General features: G+C 36.5%; 1 long non-coding RNA gene across 1 annotated transcript; it reads left to right on the top strand.

Moving 5' to 3' along the window:
- The first annotated feature begins 8,960 nt into the window (after window positions 1-8,960).
- On the top strand, window positions 8,961-19,219 carry LOC107653419 (uncharacterized). Its single transcript, XR_001630220.1, has 3 exons — window positions 8,961-9,015; window positions 10,822-10,897; window positions 19,076-19,219. It is a non-coding gene; the product is annotated as an uncharacterized LOC107653419 (long non-coding RNA).
- Window positions 19,220-19,420: the final 201 nt, after the last annotated feature.

Below are 19,420 nucleotides of genomic sequence, written 5' to 3'. Positions count from 1 at the left end.
TCCTGCTCTTGTAAAGCTCCTGTGCTTTTTTGAACTCTGATACTCTGTGTGCATACAAAACGTGTGTACATGGCCAGCCGCATCAGGAGAATGAATACAGAATGTATGTGTGGCATGTGAGATTATAAGTGTGGTATGTGCGGTTATGAGCTCTTCCGTCCTTTTCAACTTCCTAATTTAAACAGGTTTTTGTGAGTTACACTGCATAACTGTTTGTTATTCCAATGAAAAATAATAGTTGCATGCTTACTGAAGAAGACAAATATGAAAACATGATTCCATGTATGATGCTATTATTTCTTTGCTTTTATTATTTAACCATTTTTGCAATTTATTAGGTCTATACCTATTATGTATACTTAATTTAAACTTACTCATAGTAAATTAATCACACAGTATGTTTGTGCAGCTTTTTTTTGTAAGTCCCATTTATAGACAACAAAAATGCATATTTAGGCCTCATCATCAAATTAAAAAATTAAACCCATATTTCTTTACAAATCACTGTTTCTGCCTAAAAAGCAATGCAAATTATTTATTTTGCTCCATGCAAAATTGTAAATTCAGACTAGCACAAAAAATGCATGCACAATAATGCACAGGATTTAATTTTATCGACAAATCTGCCATTGTTAGATGTGTAGTAATGGCTCTCTCTCTGCCCTTCTCTCACCTCTCTGCAGCTGTGCAAAGGATCAGGGCACCCAGACGCGCAGCAATAGCAGCAGTGCTGCAGCCAAAGCCGATGCAGAGCACTGCGAGTGAGGACTCCTGTTCTTTGAGCTCCTGGAATGCTTTATATGGATGAAGCACCCACTCTGGTAAGAGTTACGCTTCTGTGGTGTTGACTCCACCCGCATGGGCAGCACACGTAAACACATGTTCACTCACATATTTCAGACACATAAAGCTGAGACGTAATATCATATATCCCCAAATATGTTCAGACACAAACTGAGTTGGCCTAGTTAAGACAAAAACACTGGATTCATAATTTTAGATATAGAGTAGTTAATAATCAGACACCTGAAACACATACATTTTTTGTATGAGGAATATGGTCATATATGTGAGTTTATGCACACATGCAATGTGTCTAGCTTTTTAAAGAACAGTTTATCATTGTGATCGAAGGTAACATAGCACACAGCACCATCAGATTCTATTCTTATCGCCATTCAGCAGTGCTTTTATCAAACAGACAGTGTTTTGTATAAGAACAGCATGACATAACCAAAAAATGCTTTGATTAGTTTGTAGTCAATGAATAGAGTTTCGATAAACAGAAATAATTGTTTTACAAACAAAAAAGTATTTAAAATCTCGTACAACTCTTTTTAATTAAATTCCTCAAAATATGTCTATAAAATAATTTCAATTGTATTAATTTCAGAAATTAGTTTCTATAATTATCAGTATTCAACTAAATTATTTTAAATTATTTTTTTTTCCTTTCAGATTTTTGCCTTGAATTTAAGGATGTTTTTTAACTATACTCTAAAAAGATTGGTGTAGTAACAATTTTCACTCAGAAATTGCTAGTGAATTTCACAATTACAAAGAAACAACAAATAACACATTGCATTAAACATCAAATGTTGAGGTAGTAAAACTAAAATAGTATTTTCTTGTAAAATTCACTTCAAAAATCTTATTTTCTTATTTTCAAAAATTGATTTTTATTAAAACTATTTTTTTTTTCTTTTATTTAATTCATTTGAAAGTGCTCTTGGAAACATTTCCGCATATCTTCATTATTACTTTATAATTTATTTGTTTTTTTTGTTTTTTTCTTTTCCTGCAAATTTCTTGAAACTTGTGTCCCAGATCCAGACTTTCAATCCTATTTCACTGTAGATTCAAGATCATGAGCAGGAAGGTCATCGGTTCTCACTTAATCAGTCATATTGCGTCTACTTTGACACTGAGTTATGTCATGGTGGCTGAGATCTCTTAGACACTGGGACAGCATTAAGGGCGCCAGTGACTTTCCGAAGAGGCCAGTGGGAATGGAATTACAGTTCAGTGTGGACAGACGCTCAGCCAAACCCTGCTGCTGCATATTTCATATTATCCAAAATGTGCATCACACGCAACATGCTACTCGTCTCTTCAGTGACCTAGAATGCGACTTAGCAAATTAAGAGGAAAAACAAATGCAGTGAACAGAATTACTATAATGGTTTCAGCGAGATAATCTTAGTTCATCACCACAGGAATGCTAATTTGGGGTGAAAATCACTGACTGGATTTGAAAGTTTGTATTGTTCTGTTGTTGTGGCAACAAAGTTGAGTATAACTACACAGAATAGGTTAATAAGTGATTTTTTTGCACATTAAAATCATGGCTATACATTTGAAAGTGAATATTTTAGTGTTTATGGATTGGTTCCATTCATTTTCATTGTAAGTACCTTAATTGAACTCTTAAGTACCTGAATTGATTTTTTATTTAAATTGTGGTAATCAATGTTAAGCCATAAATGCTTTTGATTGGCCCTAAAGAAACACAAAAGAAGATATTTTGAAGCATGTTGGTAACCAAACAGTTAATGGTAGCCATTGATTTTATAGTATTTTTCTCCATCCTATGGAAGTCAGTGGCTACCAGCAACTGTTTAGTTACTAACATTCTTTAAAATATCTTCTTTTGTGCTCAACAGAAGTAAGATACTCGTACAGTTTTGGAACAACTTGAGGGTAAGTAAATTATCACTATCCCTTTAAATTGTACTGAATGGAATATTCCTTTAAGTATATACTGTAAATAGCATTGCTTTAAACCAACTGGTGGCTTTTTTTTTTATCATCTTAGTGATTGAAACAGACAGGAACATGAAAATGCACGACAGACATAATGTTTAATCTTAAAACCAGTGCAAGTGCAAGTTCTTTGATTGTGTGACCTGTGTGTGACCGGCCTGAGGTCTTTATGCCAGTGAGTAGGTTAGGACAAGACACAAGGTTTATTTTAGAGGAGAAGTGTTTTGATCCAGAACGATGTAGAAGGTGCAGACAGCCTCGTAAGATATCATTTCAGATGCCAGCCGATCCTCTGTGTGCGTGTGTGTGTGAGCGCCTGTCCATCTGTCCTCTCCGGTGATGAATTATGGGGCTGTAGGTCTCTGTGGAGCACACTTTTAGCAGCGGTGGATTCAATAGGTGCTATTCTTACAGGCTAATTACTCTCCCTGGCAAACATTCTTTGATACAGAGCTTAGGCTGGATTTTGAGTTGGACTGTAAAGTGTGGTGAAGACGGATGAATATGACACTAATGAACGAGGTGGTTTCGATACCATCACCACATGCGATTGCGGTTGAGATATGTGCCCAGTGGCCTTCACCTTATGAACATTTCCCATCCTTCTTGCATTTTAATCATATGATGAGTGTCTTAGGTGCAGCAAAAATTTGTAGTCTTATCAAGACCCTTTTTTCTTTTATTTTATTATTATTACTATTATTATTATTCTTTTTTGCATAGGGTTGTGTATTGTATTTTGGAGATAAACGACAATTAAATTTTATTGTTTTATAGTCATCGTTTTAGGCTTATATTACTGTTTGAAAGTTTGGGTCAGTAAGATTTTTGTATATATATATATATATATATATATATACACAGTGGCATGCGAAAGTTTGGGAACCCCTTGCAGAATCTTTGAAAATGTGAATAATTTTAACAAAACAAGAGAGATACAAAATTCATGTTATTTTTTATTTAGTACTGTCCTGAGTAAGATATTTTACATAAAAGATATTTACATATAGTCCACAAGATAAAAAAAAAAATAGCTGAAATTATTAAAATAACCCCCTTTAAAAGTTGGGAACCCACAATTTACCTTGATTGGGAAAGTACAATTTACCGTGATCTTCAAATTCAAAAGTTTTCACCCCCCGACTCTTAATGCAGTTATAATGTTACAAAAAAAACTATTTCAAATAAATGCTGTTCTAAAGATTTGTGAACATGTATCAAGTCTCCACAAAAACTTTTAAGCAGCACAAAATTGATAATAATAAGAAAATATAATAATAATAATAATACAGTTTTGTGAGCAACAAATCAGCATATTAGAATGATTTCTGAAGGATCATGTGACACTGAAGACTGGAGTAATGATACTGAATATTCAGCTTTGCATCACAGGAATAAATTACATTTTAAAATATGAAAATGGAAAACAGTTATTTTAATATTTTTAAATATTCCTCTTTTTACTGTATTTTTGATCAAATAAATAAATACAAGAATGTCTGAGCATAATATACTTTCAAAAACATTAAAAACTTGCAGAGCCCAAACTTTTGTACAGTAGGGTATGTAAGACTAAATAATTTACCATAATAAAAAATAACAACAACAAAAATCACTATGGTTTATAGAAAAGAAACTGGTAATTGTTACTAAAAAAGTAGCTTAAGAACATTTTGAAATCATAGTAAGAAAAACAAGGTATGACCTCGTTCTCCTAATTAGTAAGAATATATTGAAATTAGTGTTACTTTCGTAATTGGTTCATATTTGTACATCATTGTGATCTAGGATCATGATTAGTGGCTGAACCTTGGACAGAAATCACCTAAAGATCTGAATTGAACATTCAGTCGCAGACACTATATAGGCTACCACACAACCCGATATGAGGAGTGTCTGGAGGAGAGAGATTCTCTCCAGTGTTAAGTGTTGAGAATTGCGAGGCACGAGCCCCTCGCTGCCAAGCCCAGCAGGAGAACGCTGACTATGATGTAGTGGGGTAGCAGCAGGATTACACGAAGCCATAAAGGTGACAAGAATGTCTGAAACTTCCCATATCTTCCTATCTGTCTCACACTTACACTCAGATGGACACCAAATCCACCAGCCCCGTGTCTAGCAAGCAATATACGAAGTGTTTTGTCAACAACGAGCATGGCAGCAGAGTGTTGTCTTCCAGAGAGTATGAGAGAGGGCTTTAAATCAAACCCAGGCATGGTGTGATAGTACAGACAGCAGCTTTCACTTCTAAAACAGTCAGGGAATGTCGATCTCCCGCTAGTCATCAGAACAAACAAAGAGGCGGTAATGTGAGCCAAACGATGTGTGTTAATGTTCACCCTCGGTGCCCTGTGATTCCTCCTGCAGCCTTCTGTGCATTCGTATGACATGGCTGTTACATAAAGAATATAGCACAAGTACACTGTAAAAAATGTGTGCAATTTTAACTGGGAATGAATGCTACAACAAAACTTGCTAATTTTAAACAATAAATTCAAAATGTAGATTATATTCAAAGACAATGCATGTTCCTTTACGGTCATCTAAACCGACTGTACGGTCAAAAAAAAGTTTCTGAAGTCCCTGAGCGATGCATCACGTTTGCATATCTATAGCTATTTCTTCTCATATTTGTTATCATTTATGCACTTTTTTATGTTGTTCATTTAATGTTTATTGCATTAGTTATGGTGTTTTGTTCATGTGTTTCATACAGTACGTTATTCATGAAAAGTCCACATTTCACGACCTTATTGCTCTTATTTTACCACCTGTATTTTTATGGTATATTCTGAAAATACTGTAAAAAGTGATTGATGTTGTTCAGATTGGAAGGTACTGTATATTAACCATTGATATTATATCAGGAGGATATACTGTAATAGTAATTATAGGATATTTTATAGGATATGAATAATACAGACAGATGTTCAGTAGTGAATCTCATGAAGATGTCTGGGTCATATTTGACATTATGTGACATTGTTTGTGACATTATTTTCATGATATTTAATGGAAAAGTTCACCCCAAAATTAAAATCTGGTGAAAATGTACTTCATCAGAACAGATTTGGAGAAATTTTGCATTATATCACTTGCTCACCAATGGATCCTCTGCAGTGAATGGGTGCCGTCAGAATGAGAGTCCAAACAGCTGATAAAAACATCACAATAATCCACACCACTCCAGTCATGAGTTAATATCTTGCAAAGTGAAAAGCTGTGTTTGTAGAAAACAATTCCATCATTCAACTTCAAACCATTGTTTCCAGCTAAATAACGAGTCCATAACATTGATTGGGATGGACTTTTTTTTTCCGCTGGAGGAAGCATTATTCTGGATAATGGACTTTTTGTGAGAAGCCGTGTTTTAAAGTGACTTGATGGATTTATTTCTTAGTTACAAACATGTCTGACAGATCTGAGTTTGCAGCTCCACTTTCTCGCCACAAGAAAAGCCCTGTTTACTTTACATGAACATTTCTCATAAACTGTGTACTTATTTATTTATTTATTTGCTTATGTCCCACACATGTTCTAAGCAACATTCATTCTCAAAACAAACCAAAGAAGACCTGATTTTAGCTTTGACTGAATTTGCTGTTCTGTTGTCTTTCTGAGCTGAAATAATTTGTATTTTTTATATTTTTTTTAATCAGTACATGATTCTAAAGAACTTGATATCTGATACCTGATAATAGTAGTAATCATTGGTCCTAGAGGTATTGGTGATCTTTAGTTCGTTTTATATTTAGTAGAGAGAGATCAGTGATGTTCATGCTGCATCTTGTGACCGTACACTCTGGAGACCCATGAGTGACCGGAAAATAGATTTAAGTTTGTATCAGCTTTCACTTATCATATAAAACGAGTTAAGGATCTGTGAAAATGATCATTAAAGGTCAAGCCCATTACATGTTGAACATATTTCTACTTAGAGAATAATATACAAGCCATATCGCTCTACACTTTCACAAGCACTTTTTATAGGCAGCATGGATTGGGGAAAAGCATAATTATAAAATTATTAAGCATCCATCATTTCTAGCTGCTTGTGTTGGTGTTTTATGAACAACAGCTTTAAAGCAGCACTTAACTTTTGGCGCTCTAGCGGTTAATAAACAGAACTGCACACATCCCGCGGAAGAACATTCCAACCGGAGCTACTTCTCTAAGTTTATGTCTATGGCGATTCACGCAGGTATGTGTTACTCCGCAGCGGTGACGACCCGACCAGGCTACAATAGTCAAAATATGAGTACTTATTATAAGTGTACCGTAGTGATTCGGAATAAGACAAAAACGCGGTTTGGAAGATTAATTCATGATGTACTCGCTCATTATATACATCTGGCAAATTTTAAACACAGAAAAAGTTACATAGTGTCGCTTTAAATGCAGTACAAACAACAATAATGTCATCTGGTGGTAGAACATGAGAATATCACCTAAATATGTTCCTTTTTGTCGTCATGTCAGTCTGTTTTGAATCCTCCTTTACATGAGGCGATAATATTGGCAAGATATACAGCAATGTGTCAAAATATATATGGTTTATGTATGGTTTAGTGAACTACTAAAAGCAGTCTAAGGTGGTTTACAGCAAACCACCGAAGGCTGGTATAAGGTTTATCACCAGGGTGTGGGTAAAACAATCCCACCTTCATTTAACCCAAAAAAAAAAAAAAAAAAGGATTATTGGTGAAAGTTTTACGAGAAAATATTGCGTTTTATTCAAAATGCTTCAACGTGCTGTTTCTTTGTAATTGTTTGTAAAATTTGCTAGCAATTTCTGAGTGAAAATTGTTTCACTAAACATTCATGTTCAAAATTATTATTCAAATTTTGTGCAGAATCTTTTATTCTTGAAAAACAACAATAAGCGCTGCCTGTAAGTGCTTAGAAGCTTCTGTCACCTCTCCACTGCAATCTTGGCCCACTCCTCACTTGGAAAATATTTAGATCACTGATAATCTTTGCTTTTCACATTGCCACTACTTTCTTCAAATTCAACCAAATGTTTTTAATGAGAATTAAATCTGGAGACTGAACAGGCTTCCTTTTATGATTGATCCCTGAACCAAGCATAAGTAGATTTGGATGTATACTTTGGAATGGCTGTCCTTCAGGAAAATCCATAGATCATCAGCTTCAGTCTTTGCACCAAAGGCATCACATTTCTTGTCAAAATGGCCTGAAACTTCAAAGAATCCATGATGTCCTTCATACAGTCATGATTTTCCAGTTCCTGCAACAGTAAAACGCCCCCATAACAGGACTGGTCCACCTCAAAGTTTGACCATGGAGGTATTTTTTTCTGTTTGAACCATCAGACATACCGCTGATCCATGGGTCCAAAAAGTTCCAATTTGGTCACATTACTCCATAAAACATTATTTCAGAACTCCTCAGGTCTACCCAAATGAATTTTAACATGTTGAAGTCAGCCTTACAGGCCATACTTGTCTAGTGTTCTTCTTACACTCAGCATTGAAATGTCTTTCCTCCTTTCATTGGGTCATCTTGCAAGTCTTTGGCTGTACATTGCAGGTTTTTCTCAGTTGCTCTGATCAAATTAATGTTGGTATTGTGCTTTTTCTTCAAAACCCTCAAAGGTTTTCTGGTACAACATATTTTAAGCTAAGTAATAGGGCTGCCAGCTGTGTCTCTAGGATCTTTTAATGTCTTGGAAGTCTTCAAGTAGCCTTAGACTTTATAATGTAATAAAACTAATCTCTATAGCTTTTTTGACTATGCTATATTTTCTACTCAACTTCAGCACATGCATGAGCTAAGTTCCTGTATGTGTAACAGCTCAAGCTAATTCTGTTTTGTTTTCTAGAGACTTCATTGTGTTTTTTAGGACAATTTTGTTCCCTCCATTCAAATAAGTGACTTAAAAACAGCAAAGTTGAGTAGGGGTTGAATAATTATGAAATAACTGTGTTATTAAAAAAATCCTATGACTCAAAAATATTATGTTATGTATTATCACTTTTAATATGCCAGTAAACAGTTATAGGTGCAATTGATTATAAAATCCTGGATCTTCAGAAAAGCTTAAATTGTTCTTGTTGTGTTCTTTCTTTGATTTATATATTTAAGTTAATATTTTTTCCCCCTACAGACCTACTGTATTCAAACAGCAGTTCTTCACACTCCAGTCCAGTAGGTGGCAGAAATGCACCTCATGTTGATTTACCAATCACCATAAAATGGAAAAGCAGGTGTACTTCAGCACAAGTCAGCAAGGTGAATATCCAGGAACAGGACTGAGCATCCTTGCTGTTTTTACAGGAATAGCTACCACAAAAATAACCTGAAGATAAGTGTTTTGATCAGTGATGGTTCATGGATGATATTTAGGGATGTGTGAATTAAAGGCACAATATGTAATTTTCGCCGCTGGTGGGCGCGTATTCAAAAATAAACAAAGAGGCTGTGACGGTGTGACTGAGTGTGGAATCATGGGAGTTGTCGTCTTCATCCCCACAGCCGATGCAATCCGACGGGACTCGGGCAGAAATCATGTTCATGGATGAGCTAATGATTTATTAACGTAGTAGAATGAAGCAGGGTGAGGCTGAAAGCCGTCGAAGCGAAACGAGGCTGCTGAATGAGGGTAACACACGGCTCGAAAGCAGCGGAGCTTTTATTATGCCACAGTCGACCGCTTCCGCTCCTTCCGGTCGTGCGTATGTGGGAAAAAAAGCAGCGCTGTTTTAACATACTAGATACATTTGAAAGTTCAGTTATAATGCTACTCTGTGTGGTCGTCACCGGTCTATTAAAACGCACAACATATTAAAGCATCTTTGGTGTTTCCATGTTTTCTACAAAACAAAACCGGAAATCGAGGGGTTATGACGTCATTGGCAGGCGACACTATGGACACGCTCCGTGTCACTAGTTAAAATTGCTTATTTCTCTGGATTTAAACATTCTTCGAAACATTTGGGATAATGTAAGTACACAAGTAAGCAAAATATATAACACTGTTCTAGTGGTTTTTGGATATTTTAATAAAAAAAAACTTACATATTGTGCCTTTAACAGCTTTTAAGCTTACAAGCGCAGGTCATTCAGCATTAGGCCACATCATCCAGGATATTTCTTTGTTCATTTTTTTGTGTTTATGCCACTTCACCTCAGTATACCTGACTTAGATTGTGGGGGCAAAACAATACACTATTTCAGGCCTCCTCTCTTCCTCCCCCTTCTAGGCCAGGCATCACCTAATGCTGACATTTCAAAAGAGGAAGCCCATTTAGTGAAAGCTCACACAATGCCGGGAAAGTGAAAGTTTCGGTTGTGCAGAAAGAAGAAGTTTACTGGCCTCTTACTGGAAAAGACCCCCCTAACTCCACCTAGACTTCAGTTCCACATATTTGGCAAACAATAGAAAGTCTCAGCGGGCTGAATTTACACCACCAGAAGGGAAATAAGAGGCGAGGTTAGAAATGTCAAAGTGGGATGACACTGTATGAGTGAATTCACTTGTTATTGCCAACAGTTTACAACATCATTTGGGCTGCACTCAATGTTCTGTTGTATTTGGCTGTGCTTAAACTCTTCCATTCAGTCCATTTCCTGCTAAGATTTTGTTCCACAACAGTTTACATCGAATAATTTGACAGGCACTTACAATTTAAATTGGTTTGCGGTGCATACAAGGTGTACAATATACAGTACTTTTTGTCTATATGCAGTATGTGCTCTCTGTATCAAACCCTTGGTGTTGCTAGCATAGTTTTGTTAATATAATATGCATATATGTTTTATGCTCACAAAGAGAGAGATGGCATGGTATTTTGATTCACGTGTTTTCATAACTGAAGTTTTTATGTTATTTGGTTTCATTTTTGATTTAATTTTCTCTTATTTTTTTTTTTAACTTTTTTTTTTTAAATTATTTTATTTACTCACCCTTGTGTCAGTTAATAGCAAGAAGTAAAATTCCGGTTTGTTCTTCACACAAAGCTGCCGCGAGACTTGAAATACAGCGTATGAGACATGAACAACATTTATTGTTCTTATGCTGTTTCTTTGTCCTTTTAGGAGCTCAGCAGATCCTTCAAAAATATCTTCTCTCCACAAAGAACATAACAGCACATGCATTTGGAAGAACATGACGGTGAGTAAATCATGCTGTTTGTTTATTTTTATTTATGAACTATCCCTTTTGCATTATTTATTGTGTTCATGGAAATGTTAGCTGCCAAAAAAAAATAAAATAAATGATTGTCAGCATTTTATAACATAATTAAAACATACATTTAAAGATAAATTAATCAATTTAATGATAAAGATAATTGATTTTCAAATAATTTATGATTATGTACAAATTTAATTTTCACAAAAATCTTAAAATGTATAGAAATGTATGCTTAAAACAAGGAAATTATGAAAATAAACTTGTGTTCTCTGTGTTGGATTTATCTGAAAACAAGACTAACGTAAATATACAGTGTCTTGTTCTAAGGACGTTCTAAGGAAAAATACTGATTAAGAAGAAATGTTTTTATTTCAGTGATTTTAGCTTTTTAGTTTTACTGTGGTACTGTAGCAGTTATTGCCAGCAGGGAGCACTGTATGACAGCTAAAACACATCTTATGATACTACTAATAAAGAAGCTTGGCCTTTAACTTTACACAAGTTCCTGGCTCTAACAATTCCCATAGTCTAATTATTACTCATCTCATTTCAAGCCTCGTGAGCACATGGACTTTACGTTCAGTGTCAGTGACCTTTCCCGAACATTTCATATTTTTCTAGTAATGTTTATGTCTGTCCTTCCGCTCTCGCTCTGCTCTGCTGCCCCTGTTGTTTTTAGAGAGTATAATATCCCTCTGCTGACACACAACAGATTCTGTGGAACTACCCGGGAATTTTGCTTCTTGTCCAGTAGAGTATGAATGTGTTTGTTCCGAGAAATACTTGGCAGCGTTTTCTTTTGTGGAATTTATGGAGATTTTGGGCATCTGGGATGATGGACCATTGACCATATTTGGGAAATTCACTATTCACGGCTGTCTGCTTCAGTCAAGCATGTTGTATTTTTTGTATTGATTGTTTCATCCTGTAGTAAAGGGCTGAAATGCTCTTGTGATGCCAGACTGGAGTAAATGGTTCCCATGGTAACAGAGGAGTCTGACTGCCACCCAGACCCTGCACTGTGCTAGAACAGACAGAGCATTCTGGGATATAATACATCAAAACTACCACCATCACCTTACCTAACCCTGCCTCCCACACACACGTTTAAGAGGGCAGAGCCGCTTGAGTAACTGCATCAATGTGTTATATTTGGAAATCTTATCCATCACCAGTCAAGCATTTTATAATCACTACAGGTATTTTAAAGCAGTGATTCTCAACTGGTTTTGCTTCAGGATGCAAATCAGATTCTAAATTAGATATCATATGGTTACTAGAATTGCTTATTGTACCATTTAAAATCACTTTATATTAATATGGCCTATAAGCTTGTCTTTATCTTTTGAAGTTTTGATTTCTTAAAGTCTCTTGAATTTCAAAGGTTTCATGATTTTGGCAGCAAAAAATACATTAAAAACCGTCAAATTGTGAATTATTATTATTAACATTTTATTTTTTATTTGAATATATTTTAAAATGTAAATGCTGTGATGCAAAGCTAAATTTTCAGCATCATTACTCCAGTCTTCAGTGTCACATGATCATTCAGGAATCATTTTAATATGCTTATTTGCTGCTCAAGAAACATTTCTTATTATTATCAGTGTTGTAAACACCTTGTGCTTCTTAATATTTTTGTGGAAACTAACACTTTTTTTTCAGGATTCTTTGATAAATAGAAAGTTAAATGGAATGGTGTTTATTTAAAATAATTTTTTGTAACATTTAAAAACTTTACTGTCACTTTTGATCAATTTAATGCATGCTTGCGTAATTAAAGTATTAATTAAAAAAAAAATCTTACTGACCCCAACATTTTGAAAAATTGTGTATATATCAGCTAATTTTGGATATTCAATTGTGCTTTATTTATTTACACTAACTTTACCAAGACAATTTAATAATGATGTTAAATGAAATCTGTTGTCAATAAAATCTGTAAAATGTTTGTTGAATGTAAAATTCTTTTTTTTCATACCATACTTTATAATATTGTGATGCTCAAATTCACTTGTAGCATTTAAAATGATTGAAATTCTCAGTATCAACCACAATTTTAATATAAATGCATTCCTAAAGCACAATTATATGGTTAGTTGCAATTTATTCACATTTAGTATTATTTCCTTGCCGCCTGCAACCTGCCATATAAGAAACACTGCTTAATAGCATTATCTCCATGGATCTTCAGGCAGTCATTGGTGATGCAGTATGATGTTTAGCCCACATGACCGATGTAGTTAGTCATCATAAACCAGGGGATGATTCAATGACCGACAAGTACTATAATCATTCTGTGATCATCACATGAACAAAACACTCTGTAATTTGGAAAAAAAAACAGTCTGTTTGTTGTCAGTGATTCCAAGCATGTTATTCCTGTTGAGGAAGTTCTGAGAAACAGGCCCAACTGTTCCTCAGCTGATGGATAGATGGCGTTGAAGAGCGAATGAACTCGAATGTGCCTCCTTGGCAAACCAACACAGTACAGGTCGTGTGAATCTGGCTCCATCTCAAAGCGCTCTGAATTTGTCATTCAGTGTGTAGCTACAAAGATTTTTTTGTTTTATTTGTTCCATGCTGGAAAGGACGCCCGTGAGAAGGAAGTGGATATTTAATCCTTGCATTGTTTCCTGTTAGTATTGTTTATAACATTTCCACTTTACCTAATAAGGCCCTGTTTCCTGTGCTGCAAAATAATGACAAAAGCACATCTTGCAATTAAAGCCTCATACACACCGGGACGATTATTGCGCACGCTTATCGCTGACGTTTTTTCAACACGTCTTTTGTGTTTATACCCAAGCGATTTTCGCAGGCGATGAGCCGAGTGAACGTGCAAATTCACTCCCTGACATTAGATGGCGCTTAATGAAAAACAGAAATACTCCGGTACACATCGAATCCTATTTGATCTGCAATTCCTCTCCATAACAACTCCCTCTTATCGAGATTTTTGTAGTCGCTGTCGCGTTTGTCATAAAGCCCTTTGTGTTCAGACACCAATGAGACCAGCAGCTGCATCTTCTTGGTCTACTTACTTCCTCTTTGTCGTTAGGTATCAATGTGTGCTCGGCAAGACCGTTTTGTGCTTGAGCGCCACTAAGTCGTGTTTTACTGTAACTTCGGCAGCTCCAGGCACGTGAACAAAAGCGCCAATCTCATTGGTCGGCCAGTTTGTAACGCGGCGCGTCAAACCAAAAAAACGAGCCCGAGGCGTTTTTTAAAAAATTATGCTTTTACGCCTCGCGTTTTGCGCATCGGTGTGCACACTCACATTGGCGCCCTTTGTTTAGTCACCAGGCATTAAACGTCGGCGGTCGGAAACGTCGGAAATCATCGTCCCGGTGTGAACAAGCTTTAATAAATCAGATGATAATGTTTTTTTAAAGACATATATGAATATCTTTCTTAAGAAGTCATGAGTGTGGAAGTGGCTGATGTGTCATTAGTTCTTGCCCTTCAAGAAGCCCTTTGGCTTTGGCCATGTTAGGGTTCATGAGGAAGGTCAAGCCTTTTTCAGATTTTAAAAGCAGCAAAGCTCTCAGCTTCCTTTCAGAGTTCTTCTCTTTCCTTTCATATCTTACCTCAGTTGGTCTGTGCTTTCTTTTAATACCTCATCAGATCTCACTTCTTTTTGCGGCCTTCTGGAATACTTGATTCTGATTGACTTGATTCTCATATGTGTTCTGTAATGGCTGTCTGAGTCAGAGTTGTTCAGAATTAAAGGTGACCTATTATGCCCCTTTTCACAAGATGTAAAATAAGTCTCTGATGTCCCCAGAGTGTGTATGTTACAATACAATACAATACAATGTTTATTTATATAGCACATTTAAAACAACCAAAGTGCTGCACAGAGTATGCAAAACAAAACAAACGTTTTACGTTATGTTATGTTACGTTTTAGCTCAAAATATCCTACATTTCATTTTTATAGCTTGTTAAAGTTGGCACTTTTAGGGTATGAGCCAAAACGCGCCATTTTTGTGTTTATCCCTTTAAATGCAAATGAGCTGGTGCTTCCGGCCCCTTTTTCAGAAGAGGGTGGAGCTTCAAGAGTTCATGCTCCCGCATACCGGCAACAACAAACAATCTCTCGCACTGAAAATTTCAGAAACTCTCAAGCGGTCGACTTCACATTGCTTTCATATGCAATTTACCACATTCCTATTTACGATCATTCTGGTAGCACGTGAAGGGAGCATCAGTGAAAACAGGCAGAGACAATAGCTATGTTTCCATCCAATGTTGCTGTAACACAGTTCGTAGTCACAAGAAGAAGGAGGTGGGAACCAGCGAACATTTAAACAAAACTTTAACCGGGCCTGGTCCTCTCTCGTCTTTCACTGTCGTAGCTCCTCCTTTTATCCTTCCGGAGCTCCTCCGTGGGACTCGAGACCGGTGAGTGGTGCAGGTGTCGCTCATTATCAATTACTCCACCGAACTCGCTCCGTTCCCATGGCTCTCGGCCCCACCCCCGTCACAGTTACGAATTAAACTTGTGCGCAAAATTGGAATATCGCATAAAACATTTGCGAATAAAGCACCGTTTCCATCCAGTGAGTTGAAGAGAACAAAATCGTCACTTCCTGATTAACTTGCGCTAAATATCATGAAGAAAAAATGAAATTTGCTGCAGTATAGTAGAAGTCACTGTATGTAATTTTTGTATAAGGTAAATTACGAGCTTCAGTAATTTGAGATCTTATTTTTGGAGCCTGCTGTTTATGAACGCAGTTCTGGGAGTTAATTATATTGAAGCACTTTGATGAGACGAGGCTTTGCTCAAGCATTTTAGAATGACAAAACTAGCATTTCAGATGCTGTGAAATGAGATCGGTCCGTTGGTTGGTCCAGTTTTATGCTGTCCCATCGCAAAGTCACATGTCTTTTTTGATGTGCATTAAGGAATTTATTTGGTAAGTGTTTCCATCGTAGTTTATGCGCATGTTTTCTTATCGGATAAGAAATGTATCCTACTTAGTTGAGCGCATACGTTTTTTTATGCGCATTTTTAGAATTTATGCGCATCTTGGCATTTCCATCCAGCGATTTTATTTTTTATTTTTATGCAATATCCCAAAATGCGCATAAAAATAGGTGGATGGAAACATAGCTATTGGTAGCTTTAGCAACATTAGCCTTACAGAGTGCCAAGAAGCTCTTTCAGAAAGGCAATTTGGAAAACAAAATATGACGCGCTTACTTTGTCTGGAGCTGACGTTCGTGCACGATGCATTGGTGTTGATCCCTCTTTCAGAATCAACTTTTGCGAAAATCCAGTGTTAAAATGACCCCCGTTTGTGAGGCAGTCCGGTGTAAAATGATTGGCACAATCATATAGGACTATTACCGATTTTTTTTCCCAGGACATTTCCTTCGAAAATGAAACTTAAGCACAGTAGCTCAAGAGGAGGGAGTCTATGGAGACTCCTATGTTCGTTTGTGCATCCCAAAACACAACACTTGTAATGCCTCTGGCGCTGACAAGAAGCTACAGCAAGAAAACAGTAATGGCGGACTGCTTCTTCTCACTCAGCGCTGTGTTTATGCTAATAGGGCTGAGAGCATCACAAATGGGTGGGACTTTTTGCCTACAATGACGTGTACTTAAGGAGAAATCTGGAATTGCTTGTTCTAAGAGACTGTTAATGATTTATTGGGATTATAAAAAAATGAGAGGGTGAATTTTTACCATTATAGGCTGGTTGTTTTTACACACTGCGTCCACACAACTGTGTTTAAACACCTTATAAAAGTGAGTTTTGCATAATAGGTCCCCTATTGTCTTATAGAATTGTCTTCCTTTCAATTAATGAGGCTTTGCCATGGTTAAGGCTAGAAGCGATACAGCTAAAACTACTGGGCATGCGCACATCAATATAGCATCATTTTTATCACACTGTACAACAATAATGACTTTTTTTGCATTATGGTAAGGGGTAGGTTTAGGATTGGGTTAGGTGTAGATGTTAATAAAACACAATCTAATAGGTAGAAAAGTTTTCAGTCCAGGGATTCAGTAAGCCAATGCATTCAAACAATCAGTACAAAACAGTGCTGTTGTGAAGAAAACCAGGCAGATTGCATCGGAGATGGTGGAGAGAATAGAGACTCACGTTGTGTTTTCAGTGAATTATTCATTCCAGTGTGTTTCGCTTTAAAACATGAGCTCTGTCATATTCTGTGATTGTCTCTGAAGAGCGTGAGCCCTCACATCCTAACACATCCCACCGCTGCATGACCAGGTGATACGCAAACCTCATTTCTCTGTGTATATAGACATACATAGATGTATGTATGTATATACATCTATACATGTATTCCCTATGTGTGTATATATACATACATATAGAAACAAAGGCTCCAAGGCTCACCCTGATCGGCCGGACAGGGGGCGCTACAGCGATCAAAAGTACGAAATCACTCATAACTCCTAAACCGCTCGTTGCAGTCTCTTAAATTGTGAGAATCCTTGGCTCAAGATGAACAAAACACTCAAAATCAAACACTAAAATTTTTAGCAACATTTTTGGCTAATTTGGATTTTCCTGAAAAAAAAAAGTTTGCAAACTAGTCCTAGCTTTTTCGCCTGATCAGAACCAAATCAGAGCAGAAAGATTCTCTGGAGAGAGAATATCAATAATTAGCAAAAAATTTTGAAATTCCGATTCACTCTTGCAAAGAGACTCCAAAACATTTGAAAGAGGTGGGGCCACTTTTCCTAAAATGGCTATAGAAATTATGTATTTCTATGGCAAATTATGTGTGATTGTTGAAAATGCTTTCTTTTCATGGCAAATTATGTACAACATCATGAAATTATTTAATCGCATGTGCTGCATGACTTTAAAACGTGTCAAATTCTGACACGAAAGAGAATAAATTGTTGAATAATTATTGGTGAATAAAGTCGTTTTGTTTTCTTTGCGAACAAAAAGTATTCTCGTAGCTTCGTAAAATGAAGGTTGAACCACTGATGTCATATGGACTGTTTTAACAATGTCCTTACTACCTCTCTGAGCCTTGAACGTGGCAGTTCTGTTCCGTTGCTGTCTGTGCAGGGTCAGAAAGCTCTCAGATTTCATTTAAAAATACCTTAATTTGTGTTCCGAAGATGAAAAAAAGGTCTTATGGGTTTGGAATAACACGAGGGTGCGTAAATAATGACAGAATTGTCAGTTTTGGTTGAACTAACCCTTTAAAAACCATATATTTCCTTAGTAAATTTCCTGTATTGGCTTAAAATGCTCTTCTATCACTGATCTCGGTGGTTACATGCATGCTAAATAAAACTTAATACCTTTTTACACATGTGCTGAAAGCCCTTAAAGCACCCTGGTAATTGCTGTCTGCAGCTATATTTTAATTGAAATTCACGTTTGAATTGCAATTCTGTGTTCTGTTTGTAAACTTAATTCAAATTCAAGAAATTAACTTTAAATTTAAAAGTTATTCACAATGAATTTTGGTTGTTGCACAAAACTGGTATATGTTAGCAACAGCAACTAAGGTTGGCAGAGCTTAACAAAGGGTCAGTTGACTATTGTCTCAGGCAACTTGATCTCTTTCTTTACACTAATTTTGACCTTTTTTCCCCCTTGTTGACTGAAATCAATATTTCATGTCCATTTATTTATTTATTTGGTAAGTTACCTTGAAACAAACAATATATTGCACAGTTAGCTGGTCATTTTTGCAAAATAAACCCAGTTCAGGATGATCGGAACACAGAAGCATATCATAAATTGAAAATGACGGTTCATTTCAAGATCTTATTAAATCCACCCTCCTCCATTTTCTTTAATCTAGCAATGATTCTTCATGACACATTTGTTCTTAATGGAAAGGCGTTTTAAAGACAAACATGGATCGAGGAAGACAAAAAGCTACAGGAGGTGCTCTGTAACCTATTGGTTCCAGGAACGGCCTCTCTGAACTCTTTCTGTGACCCCAATTTCATCCTATGTCCATGGTCTCTTTGGACGCCCCAGTCACCCATAATTGGTTTTGATGGGTCTGTGTTTCGCAGTGTGTGTGAACATGCTGTCTTTGGTGTACCATGTCCATAAGGTTCATGGGAAGAAGCTAGCAAAGCCCCTGCCCAAATCTAAACATCCCCCTCCTCTTGTCTCCTCCTCTCCAATCTAGATCCACTGGCTGGGATCTCTGTGGTGGAATGCTGCTGGGACCCCCTTCTAACCTCCCCACAACCCTCCCCTTGAGTTCACCCACCCACCCATTAGGAATTCCAGCAGGGCATTGTGGGTGGGATGAATGGGGTCAGAGCCAAGGAAACAATGTAGGAAGTTTTCACAAGAGTTTAACCTTTGTTTATGACTGCTTGGTTTTTTGTTTTATCCAAAACTTGGACAAGTGCTCTGACCACTGTTTCAAATGCTGCTAATACCTGTAATATCTATCTATCTGTCTGTCTGTCTATCTATTTATCTGTCTATCTGTCTATCTGTCTGTCTGTCTAAATGTGACAACGGT

This window comes from Sinocyclocheilus anshuiensis, unplaced genomic scaffold (genome assembly GCF_001515605.1).
Source record: "Sinocyclocheilus anshuiensis isolate Anshui unplaced genomic scaffold, SAMN03320099.WGS_v1.1 scaffold71, whole genome shotgun sequence".
NCBI classification, from domain to species: domain Eukaryota; kingdom Metazoa; phylum Chordata; class Actinopteri; order Cypriniformes; family Cyprinidae; genus Sinocyclocheilus; species Sinocyclocheilus anshuiensis.
Note: the sequence above shows the minus strand (reverse complement) of the source record. Positions and strands in the feature narration are given on the sequence as shown.